Here is an 18,672-nt window from a genome sequence, read left to right as displayed (position 1 = left end):
CTCTCTCCTTTCTTCTTTCCTTCCTCCCTCCCTCCCTCCCCCTTTTTATTTTTAATTTTTCTGTCTACACAACTCATTACTACTGTAACCCAGGAAATACAATTAGAATCCATCCAAAAGTATCATATCCACGATTGTCTTCTATTAATTATGCCAACGCAATAGCCATACAACTATAAATGTAACAAATTACTTTTCAGGAAGGTTTAGATTATTACAATTCAAAATTATTTCAAAGATACCACAACTTTATCGTTCACTTATTGTGTAGCACAGATCATTGCTCATAACATTAAAACTGAACAAGCTTTGCCGAAATATGGCTGCACTTCTATCAGCTTTTGCCTTGAGACTTACAGGAACAGTTGAAATAAATGCTCCATTTCAATCGAGGCACATTTTGACCTGGGAGGTTTAGGTTATTTACTTCAGTATCCCACTGCATCTGACATATAGTACGTGCTCAATAAATGATTGTTGTTAAATAATTGAATAGTTTTTAAAGTATTATTTTTAAATGGGATGGCTTTTTTCCCCCCTTGACAGCTTTGTCCAATGACAAACCTATAGCCTTCAATTTATTTTCCTGCCTGTGGCTAGAGTGAATTGGGAAAAAAAAATGCACCTATGATCATGCCAGCTCTCTGATTTACTCCCCACAGCAGTTCAGTGTTGCCTTTAGGTTATGCTGCAGCTCCACAGCCAGCGGGCAAAGCCCTCACCACTGAGATTCTGATTCTGCTCACCTGCCTAGCTTCTCTTCTCTTTTTCAGTATTGGACACCATGCTCCAGATACAAGGAATATCTTCAGTTTCGTAAGTTATTATATTTGGCTACATACTTATTGAAGCTAAATCCTAATTTCGGATATGTGTAAATACTATTCCTGCTATGATAAAATAATTTATGCTCCCATGTTTGTACACATCTTCGTATATTAGTCAATGATTTTATTAGGAAAAATTTTAGAAGTCAAAAAATTAACAAAAAAAATAATTTCTTAGTATTTTTGAGACAACTTTTTAAATTTGTTCTGTAGAAAATTAGTACCAATTTATGCCCTAGCCTGCTGTGTAAAGAGATTCCAGTTCTTATATCATAGTAAAATGTACATTTTTTTGGCCATTTAATAAGCTACTCCAAACCACCATTATTTAAATTAGCTTTCTTTTTTTATTATGGTGACATTGGTTAATGAAATCCAATATGTTTCAAGTGTACAATTCAACAGTAAATCGTATATACATCGCATTGTGCACTCACCGCCCACACTTAGGTTTCTTTCTGTCACCCCATATTTGACCCCTTTCGCCCCTTTTCCCCACCTCCTCTAGTAATTGCCTCTTCATGACTTTAGCTCTTTTGCCGATTTTGATTAGGTTATCAGATTATCTTTTTAAAAGAAGTTTAATTTTATACTTCTATGCCTTATTATTAAATCTACTAAATTCATTAAAAAATTCATTCAAGCAAAAATGCCAAAATGACTGTTTTGACACATTATGCCACTCGTGTGACTGATGGAATTTTTGATTGGCAAATTGTCATCGCAAATATGTAGAATGTGTGGAGATATAAATAAAGTGCCTGCTCAAAGTTTATTCAGTTTATAAATGAATAAAAGTATTACAAATTAGTATCTGAATGCATGGGTTAGAATTATTTTGGTGGCAAGTAACAGATGACTGACTCAGGAAAAGAGAATTGGTTGGTTTATGAAACTGAAATATAAAGAGAAACAGGCTTCAGGTATGGTTTGATCAGGGCATTGCTGTATGTCTCTAACTTTGTTGCTGTTCATTTCTGTTTTTCTTTAGGCTGGTCTGGCTGTTTCCAAGATTTTACAATGAAACCAATGTATGTTTCCTATTATACTTTGTTTTAAGGCATGAGAAACTTAATGAAATTTATAATTTGTACTTACCACATGAAGGCTAAGATTTCTAGATAGTCCTCATAGCCAGAAATCTTTCATGGAAAAACTGATTAGCATTACTGATCTTGGGATTGCAATACAAACAGAAATTTAAAAACACAATTTTCAAGAACTTTATTTACAAGTAGCTTCGGTGTGTGCAATATACATATCCATAGCAATGAGTGCAATTCCTATTACTAAAGCCATTTCAAATTACTACGGGGTACTTTGCATTAATGCAGACAGGTAAACAATCATTTAGGGAAGAAAAAGAAAATGACTAATGAGAAGATCTCAAGATTTTAGACAGAGCAAACGTGCATTTTCTTTCAATGACATATTTTCAACATTAATATAAAGGTGGATCCACACTCTCTCCAGCTCTTAAGAGAATAAATTTAATTTAGTAAGATATGAAAAAAAAATTATCTTAACCAATTATCTTAACCAGAATCAAACATTTGAAACTACTTAATTGAAGAGACATTTTATTAAAGTCTTAATGAGTTATAATAAAATTATTTAACTACATAGTGTTCAACTAGATAAGTTAGATTTTCGAAAGTAGAATTATAGAATGAACTAAAAATGTTTTGATAAGTATTTGAAATGGATTATGGAAGGTTCTATTAAACTGTTAATTCATGATTGTTTTATTTTTGCCCCTCGTTTTTTCTGGAATATGCGATGTATTGAAGTTTTCAAAGACTGGGATCTTGACAGTGCTGTATTATTATTTTGGAAGGCTCAAATTTTGGGCCAATTGCAGTTGAAAGTTTTGTAGTTTTTGTTCTTATTTCATGACCTTTTATGGTTTTATAATTAACGATTTAAACATATATTTATATTGCCATCAAAATGATCGAAATACATTAAACATATCCTGACTTTACCAGAAAAGATTCAAAACCTTGCATGATCATGCCTACCATAAGGAAAAAGAGCATGAGCGTTCAGGTTAGAACAAAAATATGGGAAGCAATAATTGCAATTAGGGACTATTAACGAGGCCTTCCCAAAAAACCCAGGCCCCTTGAGAGATAAAGTAAATAATAGGGTTACATTATTAGTAAATGATGTTTCTCTTGTAACTGTAACTTGTTGAAATTAAGATAAGGCTAGCCTGATTTAAAGTCACCCTAATATTTTTGCGGGTCCCACAGGGCCGTCTCCCACGTGCGTTCCTTCTCTGGGATTCCTTGTCTGTTCCTCCCCGCAGGGAAGAATTGCCCACTGACCGTCTACAGTTCTCAAAGCCACAGGAGGGATCGGCAAGGTGGCTTCTCACAATCCATCGCCCAACGCCTCTTCCCGATAAAGCGCAACGCAAGGTCCTGCTGGCTCACGAGGCACATCCAGCACGAGCCAGCGAGGGGCGACTTGCTCACAGGCTCTCCGAGGCGCCCACGGTCCGAGGCTCCCCCTCAACATCCACCCCCAGAACGGCTGAGGCAGGAAGCGGGGCACGGCAAGTTGCATGCTGGCTTTAAAATTTTCCACCAGCAATTAACAGATGTTCCTTCCACTCACATTTCACTAATAGAGCAAGTCACGTGCATGCCATGCTGTCCCGTGACCAGAAAGGGGAGAATCGGGTGAGATCTGGATTCACTACCCCATGTATTTCAACTCTTTTCTTAAGACAATGTTCACAGACCGTCCAGACGCCTTTTGTGCCCATCGATCTTTGGTCTGTTTGTAACATGTGTCATCCAGACATTTCTAGATGTGTCTGAATCCTTGGTTAAGCACTATTGAGGATCCAACTTAGACTTGGTATGCTGTTTTTAAATTATTATGATTGTTTCCTTATGTCTTTGCTTTTTCCATCCGAAGAGCATGCATTTAAGGTAGCGGTCCCCAAGCTTTTTGGCACCAGGGACCGGTGCTCCCATGAGAATCTAACGCCTGATGATCCGAAGTGGAGATGAGGAGGTGATGCCGGCACTGGGGAGCGGCTGCAGACACAGATGAGCTTCACTGGCTCCCCTGCCGCTCACCTCCTGCTGCACGGTCTGGTTCCTAACAGGCCACTGACAGATACCAGTTAGCAGCCTGGGGGTTAGGGGCCCTGATTTAAGGGACAACCCTCCCCTCTCCCTAGTGAAGAAGCTCTTCTCCCACTGAAGTATCTGAAAGCAATTTTTTGAGCAGATACCTAAAAACATTTTTTCTGACAATATCCTAGTTCTAGAAAGGTAAAAAGACAGTGGTCCCCCTATGTCCATGGGGGATATGTCCCAAGACTCCCCAGAGGATGCCCAACACCACGGACAGAACTGAACCCTATAGAGACCTCGCGTTTTCCCCTATGTACACATACCGATGACAAAGTTGAGTTTATAAAAGATGAAAACAACTGATTATAAACTACAATTCTAACAATACGCTGTGATGAATGTCTTATAAAGGACGTTCAATGTCTGGAATTTTTCATTCACTACGTCAGACCCTGGTTGGCTGTGGGTAACTGAAACCACAGAAAGTGAGGGTAAGGGGGACCACAGCAATTTTTACTGCTTTCAGAGTCACCTCGCCATACACACAAGACCGTAAAGCGAATATTATAAAGCTTAGGCATTTATTCACTCACTCATTCGAAATATTAATGAGTTCTACAATAAGCTCTTCTGAGAAATGTCTGTGGATGATGGCTCTTCTATAAATGCTGACGAAGCGAACCGCCAAGCTGATCAATGAGGAGTGCTCTCACGCTTCCTAAGAACTTTCTACTTGCTGTTAAACAGTTCTTCATGATTGAATCCATGCAGGAGAAGCTTTCCTTCTTACCCTGTATTCCTGAAGGAGAACTCATGGTTAAATACTTTTAAAAAACCACTTTGGAAACAGTAGAAAAAACACCTGAAGGAAGACAAGGCAACTGGCATCTCCCTAAACAGACCTGGGCTCGATTTCCTAAACAGGTTGTTATGAACTGCTTTTCCCTTGGCTTTAGGTCCTCCTTTTGTTGGATTTTCCCCGTATCACCAATATTTTTGTCCTCCTTTTCATCCGTAGGGACTTTTTTCCAGTACATTTCAGCCAGAAGGGCAGGAGAGCAGCTGTCTCCACTGGAGAAACCAATTATTTGCCAAATGGATGGGCTTCCGCCTGGATTCACTGGCTGTTTTCCCTAACACCTCAGGGTAGCATGCAGTCTCTGCAATCACCTAAGCCTTGTTCAGATCTCGATCAGACTTATTCTACCTTTTACGAGATTTAAAAACCATGTTTATTTCTTTCAGATAGAGATATTTAGAAACAGTATGTTTTCAAGTAAGCAAAGGAGCGATGCACTAAAATGGATTTACTCTGAAGTTGATGAGGCTTAGAAAAACCAGAAATTATATAAACTTCAGGACACATAAAATCCGGATCTATCACTGCTAATGCAAGTTCAAATTCTTATAATCTCATTAGAATATAAAATCTTCATAAGCAGTTGTTCGTGAGACTTGATTTCTTGGTTTTATTTTTATATTCTATTTGAGAGACTCTAAATCATAAAAGAGAAGTCAGGATAATACTCATATAACATAAGCAAATAATTAAGAATTAAAAAGTAAAATATTGAGTGAGTTACCTACTTGGGAAAAATAATTTGATTTAAAGGATTGATGCATAAATTAAACATAATGATGTAAAAATCATCCTGCACATTCCTTGGCACAAATTATGCGTTTAATAAGTTTTTTCTGAATAAATAAATGGGTGGCTAATTCACTAAATTAGTCTTTTCAGTACTGTATAGTCTCTGGACTATTTCTTTTTTTATATCTTAGTCTCACCAATCAGTCAAAGATTATAAAAATGTCTTTGATAGAAATCAAATTTTTACTTTTTCTAAAGCCAGTAACATTTATAGGCCTGCATTTGAGATCTCGATAATTGTTATCAGTAAGTCTATGTCACACTAGACAATGAGTACCTTCTGTTGAAAAACACTGAATAAGATAACTTCTCAACTAAATGAAGTTCTTTCCTTTGGACAAAAACTTTTGTTACTATTCTGTAACTACTGTAAGAAAAAAACTTTTCATATATTTCTAAGGATGGATAGAAATCATATTCAGTGGATTCTTTTTAAGTTTGTCATAAGTAAAAATTTTAGCTCATATAAGGTTGAATAAAAGGAAATACATAGTCTATGTTTAACATTGTTATCAAAATTAAGTACTTATTTTTTTTAAACATCTAATTTAAATCTGGAGACACATGATCTGGGCAGACATGTACACAAAGACAGGTGCTTTTTAGGAATTTAGTAAGAAAAAGTTGATTGGTTGAAGGAAAAAATGCCCCATATCCTAAGATTTTACATAATCGCAGAGTGGGGAAATTTTCCAGGCATTGTTTTAAAATAAACAGGGAGTTACACTGAAATTGACACTTGGAAGAATTTGAAAACCATGACAGTAGTTCTCTAAGAGGAGGGTAATTTGGCTATATAATTAAATTGGAATGTGTTCAGTGAGCAGATGTGTGCAAATAACGAAGCATCTACGCGGCGAGTTTTCCCTTCTTGATCTTTCTTTTGTTTGCTTTTTTTATGAGGACACCCCATGGCTTTTCGTTGTTGCTGCTTTGTTATTGTTTTCCTCCTCACTAAATTAGCTTCTAGCACTAATATACCCTGGCTCATTCAGAAGCCTTCCAGGCTGCAGACTTCCATTTTGTCAACAGATGGCGTAAAACACGATTCTCCATGCTCAATGGCTTCAAAACAACATTTGGCTTTTGCTGTCCCAAAGTTGATTTGAAATTATTTCCATGCTACTGGTGAATGGAGAAAAACTTTAGATTTCAAATGTCATTGAGAGATGTGACATTATTTGCAAATGATATAAAAACTATAGTTCCCCGCCCCTCCCCTCTCCCCCGCAATAAAGAAAAATAGTGGTTTATAGAGGGAAAACACCCATACAGACTTCTACTACTCACCATGATGTACAATGCACCCTGCTCACACTGTTGTGGCCTGAAATGCAAGACTCAGATTGCATGGAAATACGGTGGCAGTCTGTAAACACACAATTCTTAGCAAATTCCTAGTGACTCTTATTTTGCTTGTATAAACTGTTACAGTTCTGCTATATTGCATTTTAGCATCACCATTCCACACACGGAAATTTGATTCAATACACATTTGGAAATAAGCATAAAAGAACAAACTTTCTAATATAATAACAGAGGAGAGAGAATAGATTGGAAGAATTTTAGGGTCATAAATGCTTTAGACATCATTGAGTTTAAACTGTCGTTTATTGATGAGCAAATGGAAAACAAATGATATAAGCTGACTTGTCCAAATCACTCAAGAGGACCTCAGTTTCCAGGGCTCTTGTGAGTCATATTTCTGGTAATAGAGATTGATGAAATCTTTAGTTCTGAGACTTGTCCTGTCTCAGCTTGTCTTGGGGAGCCTGTGAAAGGCACACACAACAGGTCTAGACCAAGCAGAGTGACTTTTTTATTAACACCTGGAGATTTAACACCAAAACTGATTTTCTGGATAAACTCTTTACTTGCTGAACTTGGCTGGTGATCCTAGAACTGACTGGGCTCCTTTTGAGAGACTAGGAGGCTTGGAGGCCTCCTCCTTTGACTCACACATGGATGGTACTTTGTCAGAGAAGTTGTTGTTGGGGGTTGGAAGAGATGGAGGAGGTTTCTCCTTTCCAGTAGAAACAACCCAGATGAGAGAAAGAGAGGGAAGACAGGAGGGAGGGAGGGAGAAAGGAAGGGAAGGGAAGGGAATCATTATGGAAGGCTCTGTTAAGCCTTCTGACTACCCCTTTGTTCATCTCCGAGCCTTCTCATGTAGAGTTCTAATTAAAATTGGCATTTATTTTACAAATGCACGTGACTTTTAAAATCTTTGAAAAACTGTTTGATCTTTGGATCAGTAACATTGTGGTTATCAGTATTTTTTTTTCTTTCCAGGACATGAGTGTGAGTTTTAAGATGTTAACCTCTCCTATCTTCAAAACACAAGAGCAGTATCACCTCTAAATTTCGTGAGGAATCAGCCCTGGTCAAATTCTCTCTAGCTCTGAGTCTCATGTGGGAAAATCTGCAAATGAAGATCACCTTTATTCAAGCCTTCTAATACAGGCAGTAAGTTGACTTGACAAAACTTATCCTGGAGAACGGTTGATGAGAAAGCAATACAGGAACCTGATTATGGATATTTTGTTATCATTTCTTAAAATTGTAGATTTAGAAATAAAAACATTTACAATAAAATGTGATTAGTTGTTCTCACACAGGGTCAATCACTGCTGAAAATCTACTAGATACTGCATTGATATTTTCTGAATTCACTATTTTAATGAAGTGCTATGGCAACTGACTACCCAAGATGCAGACACGTCAAAAGGAAGAATAAATACCCACCTGTTTCCCTATCTATTAAAATGTAATTACATATCATAAAAATCAACGAGTAATTTTACAAAACGGAGATTGAGTTTAGAGACTACATTTCCCCCCTTCAAAATAAAGTTGGATTCTTCCATACAGAAAACAGTGAAATGACTCAAATATTGGTATTCGAGTTTATGTTTTTCTTTTGGAGGTTTTCCTGAACTAACAGGACCAGTATGTATCCTATGGTTCATTTTAGGGTCAAAGAATTGGAAATAGGAAAAAAAATATGTTGCTATTGCTGGGAGTGAAAAGGACAAATGTTGCATTTTCTATGACTGTCAATTAATTTTCCATAAACTTATAAAATAAATTTTAATGCAGTTTTATATCATTGTGAATTTTTCATGTAAATTAATTCATAATTATGAAAAGAAAGTCCATATACATATATATGTATATATATGCACATATATATATGTATATATATACTAATTCTTTATTCAAAAATATTACTGGAAAGAAAAAGCCAAAGAGGATTCTTAATAATTTAATGATGATATAAAATGCTTCTAGGTTATCAAGTTGAAAGTAAAAATGTCTAAATTTTTAAATCACTCTTAAATTTCTTGATCTCCATTATAAATATAAAAACGTGTTGTGTACAATAGTTACATCAATGTTTTCTTTATTCTGGTAACAGAGCGACTATAGTTTGCGATTTTCTGTAATAAAACCCATTTCAGATGGTCTAAACGTGCCGACCGTTTCACAGTTACTTAATTCAGACTCTGCTATCAGATACCCTCAACCAAGGCAGGCTGATTGGTTCAGGAATAGGCTCATTATTCAAGCTCACCCGATTTGAGATCTCCTTCAAATTTTTCTACAACAATGATAAGGTAAGACTATTAATAAGACTTACTTCCAGACAGCTTGACTCAAATGGTAAATTATGTGACTGGGGCTTATGGGATGACACCATGCTGTGGCAGTAACAGCCCCAGTGTGAAGCTGAATAGAGACCACTAGTATTGATAAATGGAGGAGATAGGGCCTTGCCATTGATTTGAGGACTGGTCTTAGCTTTGCCTAAATTATACCTTAGATTTGTCAGATAAATGAATTCTCTATTATATTTATTATTGTTATTATTTATTTCTTATGCTTAAGCTAGTTTGACTTGGGATTCAACTTGAAATATTGTTCTGACTAATGCAAAAGTCAAAGGATGACAAAATATTAAAATAGTTTAAAATGACAAAAAAGTGATAAGATAAATATTATTTTTATCACACAGTGTGAGAAAATATTTTCACATCCAGAGGCACAGAGGTCCAGGTGTCTAAGTTGGAGTCATCATCCTATAAAGCATAATATTATTAGAATCTATAAAGACTTGCAAGTTGTATGCCATGTTGTGATCTAAAGTTCAAGATAAGTCTCAGATGGTGACACTTTGGGAACTGAGGTGATCACCTAGCTGTCTCCTTCTAGTGATTTGGGGCAATTGACTACCTATTGCAAACTTCCGTTTGTTTATAAAATACCAGTAACAGTATTTGCATGTAGCATTGTTTTCAAGATACGATGAGATAATAATTGCAAAAACCTATTGGCACATTTCCTGCAAGATAAAAAAAAAAAAAGTATTATTATTTTTCTAACCAAGGAAAAATGTTCTATCGAATGACATGAAGAGCACAGAAAGACCTCCATTCCAGCAGAGAAAGTGGAGAACTCTCAATAAACGAGGCAGGTGCCCAACCCCAAAGACTGGCTTTGCACACTGGGGCTGAGGAGAAGGAGGTAGCCTAGCTGGCAGCTATTCCAGAGCCCCAGGCCAAGGACAATGAGGCAAATGCTGGATATGACCAGCTGGTGCATGAAGGTTTACTGTTACGTCATCCGCTTGGCTGAGAAAGATCTATGAGCACTTTTGGATCAAGAAGTCAGGGATCTTGCTGCATAGTGACTCCTGACTTAGCTCTAGGGAATTGAGAAAGTCCAGAAACGCTGATAAAAAAAATTACTCTGCCTCTCACCTCTCACACACATACTCAAGAAGTGTGCACTGTATTTAAGTAGATAGACCTACTGCTTTGATGTCTTGCGTGAAGGAAAAACTACCAACTTCCACTCTTGGCTCCTTCTCCTCTACTCAACACAGCATTTATCCTCTAGAAACAACGTGCCTCAAGACAACCAAGGGTTGATGTCTCCAACTGGAACCTGACTTCTATGCCTAGAAACAAAGAAAAGAAACGAGATTGTGCTTCGCGGCGCTATCCAAAAAAGAGGCCAGTTACACCAAACCAACATCCTTGACCAATCGCTTGGACTCGGATGGTTCGAGATGTCTGCCTCCGCACTCTCCTTTCGATCAGAACGAGGCTTCCTTCAGGCCGGTCCATCTACCTCTGAAGCTGTTACATCAGAAGCTAAAGATTATATTTCACTGGCTTATTTCTTTTTTTAGGTCTACTTAAAGGAGTAATGTGCTTTATCATGATTAACTGATTTATACTGATCGCAAATCCAAAATTTATCTCAAATTAGGAGTTGTGTTGCTTTGTTCATTGACCACTGCAAGACTCTTTAATTCACATAGTACACATAATATATCCTGAACCAAAATGTTCAACATTATCTAGACTTTCCCCTTTCCAAGTGAGATCACAGAAGTCACATTTATAAGAAATACCTAACATGAGCTGTTTTTTCTACTATTTAAGGTTGCGGTCCTCAGTCTGGAGATGACATGTCAGGGCTGTCTTCAACACTTCAAAATCGCAAGCTCTGACAGGCATGAGTCATTCCTCAGGGAACACAAACTGAGCAGAGTTGGGCTATTCACAGCAAGCCAAGTGTGAGATGCCCCAGCCTTTATTCACTGCATCTTCCATTTAAATGACCACATTCCTTATGTGGAAGCAGTTCCAATTGTTTTACTAGAAAAGATTTTTAGATACGGCCATCTTAACCACTATTCCAAATTTCATGTAAGGGGGAGTTAGTGTCATTTTCTTTTTGATAGATGACCTCTATATTTGGGAAGAAATGGCATTAAAATCTATAACCCTGCTATTAAAACTGATTCAAATGTAAAGAAAAGTAGACATCATGCTGGTATATTCTTAAAATGAAAATGTCAAGGAGCACTAAAAAGCCAACCTGATTTTGCTGATTCTAGAATGGCCTGCGAAATACTTATTCTGCCCTCAGTGGGCAAGGTAAGAATGGACAGATGTCTCAGCTTGATGGCCCAAATCTTTCTCCTTAATGGGCTGGCTCTGGATCCCCGAATTTCATCACATTGCAGTGCATTCTGATGTAATCTCCCATCAGTTCTCTCTCTCAGTGCTTTGCCTGCTTCCCAGGGCTCTGTGTCTTCATCATCGATGCTATACATACATAGAGGTTCATCAAATCCCCATCAACTCCAGGGCAGCCCAATCTGGCACCAGAAGAGTATGTTCAGAGCTACACCCTGTAGGTTGAAAGCCTTTCATTTAGTGCCAGCGCTCTTGGTAAGCCAACCACCTTGTTCCAAACTACATCTACTCAGGGCACAGAAAGCTGGTTGTGAGGAACCCACGTGATATTGCTGTAGAATGCTGAATTTTCCACAGTTTTGTTTCGCCTCACATAATCAATCCTTTTTCATGTGCCTACAACTGTTAACCTTCTGGTTACAGATTTCACCTTGTTCCCATTTGAAAATATTTATGTAGACAAAGAGAAGCCATGGACATGAATAAGACAGAATAAAAACATAAATGGCAAAGGGCTTTCAAAAAAGAACTGCTTCCTCGAAGGTAAAACAAAAGGAATAACTCGGGTTTCATGGGAAGTATTCAGGTTTGAGATTTTTATTTTGATGACGTATTTTATTTGGAAATGTCCACATGTAGGAAAAAAATTAACAGTCACTATCTTCTGTGCATTTAAAACTTTGGTTGATGCTGTGGGCGACATAAGGTATATGTGAAATACACACTCTGACAGCTTGTAGTCTAGTGTTAAAAAATGTGTCAAAATTTGAGAACAGAAAAGAATATTAATACTATCTAATTCTGCATAATACAAACAATGTATACTGCATTTGCTTAGAAGAAAGGTAACAGAGTAAAACAGAGAAACCCGAAAGATTTCACGATGGCACTAGAAGGATCCTGAGTTAACAGTAGAATTTGTAAAGCTGTGGGAGGAAGGGAAGAGTATTCCAAAATGACCTTGGCCTTGTAAGACTCTTCAGAAGTGAACTCAATTGAGCCTGCCCAGATTTCTAACCTACAGGACTTTGAAATAATTAGATGTTTTCAGCTGTTACATTTAAGGTAATCTGTTGCACTGCCTTGAAAACTAAACTAATACAGAAACAAGTGTCATTAGAGTGTAGTGTACACAAGCCATACTACCTAGAAGTCGTAATTTCTTCTTTTTTATTAACATATGCATTGTTATTTGAGGAAATACTCCTCCATGATTACCGATGTCACAGTTGAATGTTAGCGAGATGCTAAACGCTGCCGACGTACTAAGACAAGTGTTAGGGTGCTGTTTAGTTGTGTAGTTCATCCAGAAGTTTACATCCAGTATCGATTTTATCGTTTAAAATAATTGTTTAAAAGTAGTGTATTTTGCCTATTATAGACATAAAACAATCAAACCTTAGAGAACCCAGAGACACACGCCTCTTAATTGTCACGACAGGAATTATAACACCACCAATAACAGCAATAATAATTAAGTGGAACACTCAGTGTCAGATACTGAATAAGCACGTAAGTGAGCTAGCTCATCTCATCTTTATTACCACCATATGGCGTATGTCCTATTATGCCATTTAGAGATGGTAAACTGAGGCAGGCATGGAGAGGTTAAGTTCCTTGCCCGAAGTCAGACCTCACTGGAGCCCAGGCATTCTGGCTGTGTGATCCCCCTACTCATAAAGAAGAGGCATCTCCTTTTTAAGAATAATGACCACGGGGAGAAGAGAGCTGGGTTTGTTGGGAAAGCTATTGGATTCTTCAATAACATTATCCTTCACACTGCAACAAGAAATAGAAGCACTGGCAACCAAAGTACTGGCCTGTTTTGAAATCCCAAAAGGCAGATGGTTATTTTTAATACACTGACCCAATTGCACGTGGGGCTCCAAGGTCAGCATAAAACTCCAGAGATAGCCCCGAGGACCACGTAAGTTTATGCTCAGCAGAGTGAGAACAGAATAATCTTTAAAGCATTTCTTGATTTTAGGTTTCATTGCTCACCCAGAGCCATCGCATCCTTTTAGATGAAACTGAGTCTCTGGTCAGGGGTACAAGAGGGTTGGGGTACTGAAGAAAGAAGAAAAAGGCAGGGTTAGTATAAAAATATTCCACTTGACTGTTCAGAAGGATGCTAGCACAACGTCGGAGGCAGGGATTTCAGAGCTATATTCCTTATTATTTCTGGAACGTTGAAATGGGATCATGACAGGCAATTTGGATGATGTCAGTGAGGCTATGTCATAAATTACTATATCCTATTGCGGTGGGAATTGGGGTTCCAGAACAATTTGCATGAGTTTGATAGGACACTGCCGGCCACCTTTCCAAGCACAGCCCATTACAGCTAAACCCGGGCGCTTCCATGCACCTCTTACACCCCAGGGCAGAGAACGAGCTACTCTAGTTGCGACAGAGGCAGGATGTCTTACATGCAAAATCTGTAATCTACCAGAATGACGGCTGACATGTATTTTGTGATCTGTTGTAAAATATAGCCTATATATTTTGTCTTAGTTAAGTAGTCATAATGACATTATGAGATAATTGTTTGAGGACATTGAATCACAGACTTGTTAACAGACATCTGGTTGTGGACACAGACTCATTACAAAATATGTTTCTGAGGGTTTTGTTAGGGTCTAAAATTAGATTTACCGCAGAAGTACACCAGTTTATAACTAAGCGTGTAATGTAGGAACTTTGCCCGTTATTATATTGTGCAAACAACATCACAGAATTGAAGTGAGTCTTGTAAAATCCATAATGTAGAAAATGCATCGGGCTCTGTCGCTTGGGGTAACAGGAACGCATCTCTCTCGCGCGGACTCCCCGCCTGTGGACGCCAGGGTGGCAGAGTTGGATGCATTCGTGTTTGTGTGCTCTGTCATCTGGTCATTGCTTGTTCTATGATGTGGAGTGGAAGGGAAGAGAGGGACAGTAAATGTCATGATGGACCGAGGAGATCCGTCACGTTTATCTGCATTTCCTGTTCAACAACAGGTATTTGGAAGCATCAGCGATGGTGACATTCTGGACTGAGAATTAGAAAAGAACTTCTGGAGGCAGCGCCGAGATGTGGTTCAGAGCAGAGGTCAGCAAACACCGTGGCAAACGCCAAATTTAAAACGCTGCACGCCGCCGGGCAGACCATCTCTGTTGTAACCGGACACCTCCACCGTACCCAGCACAAACGCAAACGCAGACGCCTGCTTCTCTATGAAGCGTGATTTACAGAAAGAGGCCGCAGACTTGATTCGGCCCTCAGGGCACAGGATCCCAACGGTTCACAAGCCTGGCTGCCCAGGGACACAGTTACCGTAAAGTCAACACAGGACGGAGCGTCGGGGACAGATCGATCCCGTTCTGCAATCGTTAGACACTGAGTCAGTCATATGCTAGCAACACCAAGAACTGACTGAGAGAGGAACCTCCTAAATACGGATAAACCGGCCACATTCAAACGACATGGGCAACGGGCTCAAATGTGAGATTGCTAGGTAACTATATTCGGGTAATAAAGGCCAGTTCCCCAGTGGGAGAACTGGAGGAACCCTGCCCAACGCCTCTGCTCATGCCTATTTATGCTCTGTGTATATCACAGCAGCAGATATCACATTATACAAGATTCCATTTACCATTGACTGATAGCTCTGACTGTTGATAATTAATTGTATCTATTCAGCCAAAACTTGTCTCTATTTGGCTGTCACCTAATCAACATATTCCACTTTACTAGTCCTTCAGATGTTTAAAGGATGTTGCCAGACCCTTTCTCTCCTTTAGCGAACTAGTCCCCGCTTCCTTACTTAGCGATGGATAGACTGGAATGGAGATCATGCAAACCCATCACACACACACACACACATACACACACACACACACACACACACACAGAGCCTTGCAAGGGAGTAAATTGTGGGCAGGGGTCTCCGTCTATTTTGTTGATAGCAGTTAAGATACAACCATATGTGATATGCATTAATAAATTCTCTATATAAATAATGAATATTCGCTCTTTCTGCAATGCATCGTGGCCTCTTTCTCAACCAAATCTGTTACTTCGTCAGAACAAAGGAATATATAGGCAACAGTAATGTATGGCAGAAGGCACAGCCTGGCTTTGGAAGCACGTGTGAAAACACAGATGAAAAAGAAAGGATGAAAAGTCAGAGGCTATCATGTAGGGTTATACTTCTATTTAAATAAACATCCTGTCATGATGCCATGCACATGGAAGATGCTCCAGGCACATTTTTAATGATTAATTAATACTAATACATTTAATACCATTAACATATATTGACACTTCCGCTGACTAACACAGCTGACAAGAACTCAAGCCCACATTTGAAAACATTTCCAATCAAGCTGAGTGTTGGCTAAAAATATGCAGTGGGAGGAAGAAATACATTTGACTATGAATTATCATACACAGGGTTTTCATATTGGTTTTAAAAGACCAGATCATTTTTGAAATGATTCAAAATCCTTGTATTTTCACAGGTCTCTACCTCGTGCTTTTTTGACTTCTCCGGGCCTTGCTTCTGTTCGTTTGGATTTTCACATTACCCACCCTCCATTATCCGCCCAGAGCATGCTGTTTACTTTTCAAAGGCTTGATGCTATTTGATTTCCTCCTCAAGGCCTTTTTTGATAAATTCTTCAGCACTCCCATGGCAAAGCTTGTATTTGGCAAATCAATTTTTGCATGGTTTACTTACTTATTTATTTGGTTATGTTCCCTCATAAGAGTTTACGTTCTCTACGATGGTGATTCTTTCTAATCTGGGGACATTCCTGGGTCTGACTTGGAAACTTGCGCACAGTAGGTGCTCAAACCACGTTCATGGGATCAAACTGCATGCCAGACATGCGGTGTCAGCATTATGACATTTTTGATCGTGGACATTTCGGCCATGAAAAGTGGTATGCAGGATGTATTTTTCAAAATTAGGGCTAATTAAAACGAATTTTCTTCTGAGAGTCATTCTAGAATTTCACAAGAGCCTGTGTGATAATTAGGGACCCTCAGGGCTGTCACCAAACCTGGAGTGGGAGTCACTGTTCCACCAAACACGACCCACTGAAGTTGCTCTCATGGGGCTATTAATATCATCGACTGAAAAATGTGTCAAGGTTTATTAAGTGAAAATCTCATAAAGGTTTACGAATAAAGTAGTGCTTATGCAATATGGATGGTACGTGATTCAGTTCCCTTAAGAGGAAGAGAATTAATACACAAAGTAAAGCGACAGTGTGTTTATTCTCAGGAGTGTCCTTCAAGGACGTTGATGGGAAGTGCTGAGCACTTCATTCATTTAAGAGCAAAACAGCATGAGTGTATGTGAAGAACAGAGTCGATCTGAATCTTTTGAACTTCTAATGAAATAAAAGCGATGGCTCTGAGTTCACATAAATTACGCAGCAATCAATATTTTAATTTTACCTCTACCGAAATATAATTTTTCTTCTTATTCTTCTTCATTTCCCATAGAGTCTGAAGGCGAAGCGCAAGCCAAGACTATAAAAGAGTGAATATTCAAAGGACGAAAGTCCCCTTCCTGATTCAAGGAGTCCTTAGACGTAGTCTCTAGTATGAAGAGGTCTTGAATTACCCAAGGCTGAAGCTATTATGGTATAGAGAGAGGTGAAGGGTAACCCTTCATTAAAGCTAAGAGGTGAAAAGCTGGGGATTTAATTGAATTAGATGACAGCACACACAGACAGAGTGAGAAAGCTTTCCCACAGAATCAGGGCTCTCCGGAGGGAGGGAGTTTAATTCTCACTGTCATCAGGCTGAGGGGAAGCATGGTCCTAGTTAATTTCATTTCTCTCAGGAGGGAACCAGATCTGGGCAGAGACAGACATACAGTTTAGTGAAAGGAAGCTTGTGGCTTTCTGAGATGCCTGCGTACCTAGGAAGCAGGCTGCCTGGCATCAGCTCACAAGTGTGAACTTTCAGGACAAAACATGAAATAACCTGAAAAATGTACCAACGTTATGAGAATCGTTGCTTTATTATTTAGGTGTTTAAATGTCTGATCTTTCAGTCATGTCATAATAGGATCCATAGTTTGGCAGCATAGATGGTCCAGTAGCAGTCTCCCCAGGAAGGGCAAGAAGGAAGATTTTATTCCCCAGTTAGTCTTAGGGTTGATTTTAGGAGCGGAACTAGGATACACAAAAGAGCCAAGAGAAGATGAAGCTTAGTCTATACTGTTAGGTTGATTGCAAAACTCACTTAATATCTAAAGCTTCATTTTAGTTTGAAATGTAAATAAAGTAGAGAACAGCAAAAGCCATTCTAAAATGAGATTTAAGCTAATCGAGGATTCAATAGTATTCTAATATGTATTACATTATTCATCATCACTCTGTCTTCCAAAAAGAAAACCAAAACACAAAACAATTATATGATATAAGGACTTCTATTATTTGGTCAAACATTTTCCATTTTGAAAGCAGATTTCTGATTTTAACTATGCATAATACAATATTTTAAACTATTTCAATGGTATTCAAGTTCCAACACGCTGAGAATGACTAATGTATTTTAAACAAATTAATTTGGAATAAATGAAAAAAATTGGAAGCATCAAGAAAATGAAAAAGGTGCTAATTAATTTCCACTGTTTAGAGAAAAGAAAGTGGGACTCTTGAAATAAACATTGACACAAGTGAGAGCTTTATCATGTCCCCTTTGACTGGTCAGAATCCCAAACTGAAGCAAAACAAAAAATTAGTAATTCCTTAAAATTATAGCTCTGTATGCTTTAAGTGTTTTATCCATTATATCATTTACCCCTTTGATAAGTGTGGCTGGAAGAGAGAACATCTGAAACTTGTCAAGATTATAAAGGTAAGCAGGGCTTTTGAGCAATCAATAATAATAATTAATAAGTATCAATTTTAATTCCTTGATATTTATAAATGCCATTCCTATATGTAACACTGTACACAGATTATGTACATTAAGTATATATAAACATAAAATTTTTAAGATGAGAATATGATTCACAAATTATAATTTTAATTATTTCATTTCATAAAGATTAAAATTGTATCAATAACATTCTCTGAAATGACCTGTGATTAAATATGCTTCAATAATT

Source organism: Pteropus alecto, unplaced genomic scaffold (assembly GCF_000325575.1).
Source record: "Pteropus alecto unplaced genomic scaffold, ASM32557v1 scaffold14, whole genome shotgun sequence".
Classification (NCBI taxonomy): domain Eukaryota; kingdom Metazoa; phylum Chordata; class Mammalia; order Chiroptera; family Pteropodidae; genus Pteropus; species Pteropus alecto.
Note: the sequence above shows the minus strand (reverse complement) of the source record.